This window comes from Toxotes jaculatrix, chromosome 10 (assembly GCF_017976425.1).
Source record: "Toxotes jaculatrix isolate fToxJac2 chromosome 10, fToxJac2.pri, whole genome shotgun sequence".
Classification (NCBI taxonomy): Eukaryota; Metazoa; Chordata; class Actinopteri; family Toxotidae; genus Toxotes; species Toxotes jaculatrix.
In genome coordinates this window covers 8394339-8400338 of record NC_054403.1, presented here as the reverse complement: position 1 = coordinate 8400338, position 6000 = coordinate 8394339, and positions in this window count along the sequence as shown.

The window sequence follows — 6000 nt, the reverse complement described above, 5'->3', positions numbered from 1 at the left end:
CACATGGGCCTGCGCTGCAAAAAATATCCATCCTCACTCTTATCCCGAACGTAAAATCCTTTTTTTACTGAAACAAATAGGAAAATATTCCATTAACATTAAAATCATAACCTTTCTGCCTAAAGCTATCACCGTTTTTTTTTAGATTTAACATGCCATTACTTTGAAACCACGCAAAATGAGACATTGCTTTATCAGTATCAACAGGTGACATCTGACTCAAGACACGATTGACTCAAGTCAGTTTGAAAGGAAATAAGTTAAACTGTCGAATACACGTTCGGTGTTTTTCCTTTTCACATGTTGAAGGTAACTAATGTGTTTCAATACACAAGGTATATTTTTTGCAGTGTTCGCTTGGTGTCTGTGGCTTTTGCGCAGCCAGGACAACCAGCAGCAGCATCTTTACGCGCGGTGTGCCACAGTCGGATGAGCTGACCTGCAGGGCTGAAGTTTACGTTTTTAGGTTTGTTCCACTTTATAATATAATGTAAGTCCAATCAGTTCCCCAGTTAAAGTGTGAAAGAAAAAGGCCAAAAGATCTGAATTTAAACAAATTTAATAGACCGGATTTAAATAGTCTGTGGGTTTAATTGAAAATTTGTGAAACACGTTTTCTCTTAAGTCATATTTTGTTTTGTTCTGTTTTTTTTTTTTTTTTTCAGAAAAAAATCCTTTTGATTGTTTCTCGTGTTGCTTCCCTCCATTTAGACAGCGCACAGATAAATAGAATGAACATTTTAGAGCACCAGAGGGGGAGCTGAGGCACAAATATTTAAGTCTGTTAATTCAGACCATCTGGAGGGTAAAATATATCCATGAAACTCGCTGCATTTCTGTTGAAGCTAACATTTCCTATATTAATTTGAAGGCTTTTCCTTAAAGCGCTCTCTTGTCTCCCGTTCCTCCGGTGTAGAAGTGGGACTTTTTTTTTCTTTTGCGGTACCCGGTGCGGGTGTGCGCCTGTCTGGTTTTCATAAGTGCGGAGATCAGATGGAGTTTGACGCACAGGGGGAAACTGGGCCGTAATGACAGCTCGGGATTATTACATTACTGCTCGACATGAAATAGATCCGCTTTACACAAATAAAAGTCATCGAAGGCTCTATTTAAAATGTTTTTTAATCACATGATATAATTGCTCTGAGGAGAAAACAAATGAGGGCTGTGTTTACGGCACGGTTGGTTTGGTTGGTGATGGAAATCTCTGACAACAGCCGGGAAATGGAGAACTATGACCAACCGGAATCACATGTTCTCTGTCATCATAACCTGTTTCAGGACCGCGGGCCTGGATTTATGTTTATCCTTCCCTACTTGTCGTTTTCTGTCAGTACTGTAACAAAGTGCATCCCAAACACGCGGCCTGGTTTAGAGCTGTGGGAGGAGAGAGTGCAACAGAAATAACCTCAGTGTCTGTTTGGCCTGGTGCTGCCTCTCATTGAAACAAAAGACACCAGAAACTGATAGAAATAGCCTGTGCAGCTTCCTTCCACACGAGCATGAGAGATTATTTTTCCATGTTGTCTTCAGCAGTCAACTCATAAATCTTTTTCATGGGATTATGGGATGTCAGCCGAGTGATGTGGCAGAGTGTGCAGGCCTGGCTCTGCTAAACACAACAGGAAGCTCCGGTTGGTTGTTTTATAAATCTTAATCCAGCGCAAATCTGCATTTGTCTCATTCAGGAATGTTTGGCACACGTGTTTCCTCTTATTAAGCACAATGCGCACACTTGGCGGAAACGAGACTCAAATCCAATTTAGCATGGACCTCAGGTTTCCATTAATGCGGAAGTTTGATGACCAGCTGCAATTAAGGCTTTCCGACCATTTTGCGCCTCCAGGCTGGCTCGCATGCTGTTGATTTGCGAATCCACTGGATAATTAATAATCATTTGCGAGTAATTGGTTTGCAATTGAAGCTTAGTGGTAGGCCTTTAAATGCACATCACCAGGTAGATTAAACAGGGGATTCGAGTGCAGCACATTAATCAAGAGGTCTGTTCTAATGTTAGCTGGTTAAAGGGAAATTCTGCTGTTTTTAAAACGTGGCTTTTATGGATTAAATTGGTATTTTTCTCCATTTCAACATAAATGATTTGTTTATTCTGTGTCATTTGTTTTGCACTATGAGACTATGAGATGACTGTACTTAGCTTGAAGTTCGTGTGTGTGTGTGTGTGTGGCTGCAGGCTGGTGCCCAAAGAATAATCACGACCAGCCATGGACCCATGGAAGGCGTCTGTGTGTACTGTATGTGTGCACATGCTTGCAACTTAATGCATGTGTGTGTTTATAAACAGGCCTGTCTGTCTGTAACTCAGTGCTGAGTGGATGTGACGGGGCCTCCTGATGGTTTGTTTTAAGTTGGATTCTGATGCTGAGCAGTTTGTGTGTGAGCATTTGTGTGTGTGTGTGTGTGAGGGTTATTCTGGGCATAGGCTGACGGAGCGGATGCCCAACTCACTGCCAAACGTCAAACTTCCACCACCCGTCCACTGTGACATATGTGGAGTGTTTGAATAAAAAACGCTGTACACACTTAGTGTATTGTGGCTCTAATGGGATGTGAGTTCTCTATATTGCACTTGAATGAAGGATCACCTGGAATACACACTCTATATACTGAGAGAACGATGTGCTAATTGTTTCCAAGATTTGATCCTGAAATTTCATCTTTTGTGAGGGTTTCAAGTAGCGTCGGAGCTGTTTGTTATTTACTCAGTTTGTTACTTGCTGCTTCTACTTTAAACAGACAAGAAATATCCAGAGCAGATGCGAGAGAAAGTCGAGGAAGAGGACACGAGAGCAGAAACGGAACAAAGACAAGCAGTCAGAGCGCTTTACAACATAACGGATTACAGAGTGACAAATTCCTTTGACCCTTATATGTCATCAGCTCCATGGTGCATGTGTGTGTAATGTCACATCTGCTACTCATAACCTCCCTTCTTGTCCCTGTCTTGGGGGGTACAGCTGTCTGAGGTCCACCACGTCTCTCAGACTGTTGAGTCCCTGCAGGGATCCTTGCTGTGCAGGAACAAAGTCTCATTGTGGCTTCTGCTTCTTTAGCAGCTCTGATGGGAGAGTCAGCGAGACGCTGATCACATCCCTCCCTGCCTATAGGGGTTAATAGACTGTGTCTGCCAGCGCAGTTGCATCTTGGCCCTTGATTTGCTGTTGAAGGGCGTCCAAATTCTCTCTTCCAATCAGCTATTACAGGCAGAAATGTGGGCTTAATCTCATTTAGCTGCTGCCATGATGTCTGGATGAGAAGGAGGAGGAAAATCTCACCTGTTCAATGCTGCTGAGCCACACGAGACAAGAGCTTAAGATGAATGCTGTACTCTTACGCTATAATCAGTTTCACCAAAATATTTCACAGAAACTATCATGGCTTCTGCACATTTGCCTCGTCACCACCCATCTCTGTTGATTAAATTTGTGTTGCAGTGTTTATGCTGGTTTGTGCAGTTCACAGAGCTGTAGGCAAAGTAAATCTGAATAAAAATTCAAGTGGATTAAAATTAAAACCATAAACAAAAAAATGTCAATAATACATTTATCACATTTTTAAAATAGTCATAAAACATTCTTTAAAAAAAAAAAAAAGAGCCAGGTTTTGGAGATGTGACTCCAAAACCTGGGTGATATCTGGGTTTTTCTTACTCTCAGAAAATCCCATGAAAATACCAACGCCAACATTAAATTGATTATACTAACATAAGCTTTTTATAGCCTATTCTTGTCTTACAGACCTTCATATTTGTCCAAAAAGCTATTAAAAACACAGTTAACCACAGTGATGCTGACTGATGTGTTCCTTCGTTATGATCAACATGAGCACTGTAGTTTATTTTCAGTCAAACCCACATAAACCTTCCTGTTGCTGGAAGTCAGCACCAAATCTGCAGCTGAACACAGTCCCCCATAAATTATATTTTTCACTCCTGTTTGTTCCATTTCATACAAACTACAGTGCCCAGCTGTTTTAGGAAATTACTGAGGCTTTTTTTTTTTTAAATGAAAATGTATATTTACAACTGATTTCAAAGATTTACATATTCAGAAGGAAGCAGCAGGTTTGGAGCTGTGTAACGTGATCTCATGGGACTGTGTACAAATAACACACCACTTACGGGATATTTCGTGTGTCCTGTTTACACATTTTAAGCTTTTTGCATTTAACACTGTTTTGGTTGGGGTTAGGGGTTATAGTAAGTAGAGAAATTATGTGCCAGGGATTGACATAAAGCAAAAAAAAAAAAAAAAAAAATGTATAGTGATAACACATGAAATGACTTAAGGACATTGGTGTGTTATGCTGTTTCGTGAGACCAGGCTGAGCTGTGGGGCTGAGAGCCACAGACAGGGCAGGGGAGTTAGAAAAAAAAATTTAGGATGTGGACAAAAGTGCAGTTTATTTTGGTCTTTTCACGGGAGTTATTGATGGGGTTAAAAATGTAGGATATTGCCAGCCTCGTCCTTTAAAGATATCAACACTCAGCTGCTCTCGAATCCTCGGGCAGAATGCTCCAACAGCCTGGAACATAAAAAGCTAAAAGCAGCCTCACCAAATGTTTTTCTTCTTTGCCTTGGAACAACTAAAAGGCTTGTGCCCAAAGGACCTGAAAGGCCTCTCTGGTACATGCATAAAAAAAAAAAAATTTTTTTAATTGTACAAGCACACTGGTGCAAGAGCCTGTGGTGCTTGAATAGTTTTTAAATAGAAAACTGACAGGAAACCAATGTAATGACATTAAAGAGAAACTGATTTTATAAACAAAGGTCAGTTTTCTTGTCATGGGAGTAATCAGCCTGTAAAAACAGTTGTTCAGTGTCCTCTGTGGCTCTGGAGTGTGATGGAAAACTTGTGAGCTGCTGGAAGAAGTGTCAGGCGACTTCAGATGTCTTAAGCAGAAGCACTTATTGATGCTCGAAGCATGATGAGCAGCACAAGTTGACACCTAATACCTTATACTAAACATGAACTCATGTTGTACATCCCAGCTACCTCTGTCCCACTAAGAGAGACTTAAGTGACCATGAGAGACAGAGATACAGGCCGGTTGTTATGGCTATGACGTCCTCCACCTCCTCTGGCTGTGCTATCTCTACTACGGCATGCGTAGCGTCTGTAGTACAACCTTGGTTGCTGTGGACACTGCTGATGGGAATGAGCCAGCTGAACTCAGACAGCTATGCTAGAGACAGACAGTGATCTATTATTTTTAGGGCCTACTTATGACGTTTATTTCACTAAATAAAGACCTAAAGAAGGAAAAAGTCCCTCACATGCAGGAGCTTTGTCAAGTCTGTGAAAATTTGAATGAAAACCACTTTTTTTTTTAACAGACAGTGATATAAACTGTAGGTGCACTTATCAGGCATGGGAAGTTGAATAAGACACATTATCCAGTTGCATTATACAAATTGTTGGATCCAGGGTTTTTTTTTCTTTTAGTCTGTCTCTTGTGAATACTCCAACTCTATGAAGTGCAATACAACATTGATGGAGTACCCCTTTAAATCTCTTTCTGGTCCCGGTCAGCACTCAGGCAACACAATTCTGAATTACTTGCAGCCAGTTTATAAATTGATGAACTTCATAATAGTAAAGCATGAGAGAGATAACGGTGCTGTTAGTTCTTCTATATTTCCATCCAGCACCCTTCTTTTCCCTGTGTGCAGTACCTCTGCACTCTCCTCCTCTGGGTCTCTGGGCTGGCAGTGTCTGGGGAGCCTGGGCACGAGGCCTGGTACTACCGCCTTCCTCCTGCCCACAGTGTAGGAAGATTTAATGGCTCATGTGCCACAGCATCCAGCCTTTACTGGCTCCTTCTGTCTCAGCCTGGGCCGGATGGGTAACAAGTGATGAGGGCAAGAGGAAAAAAAGAGGAGAGGAGAGTAACATCTCTGCCAAGACACACTCTCCTCCTTTCACCACAAGTGTGTTGTGAATTATCTTCTCCCCCCTTTCTCTCTTTCTCTTCCTAAG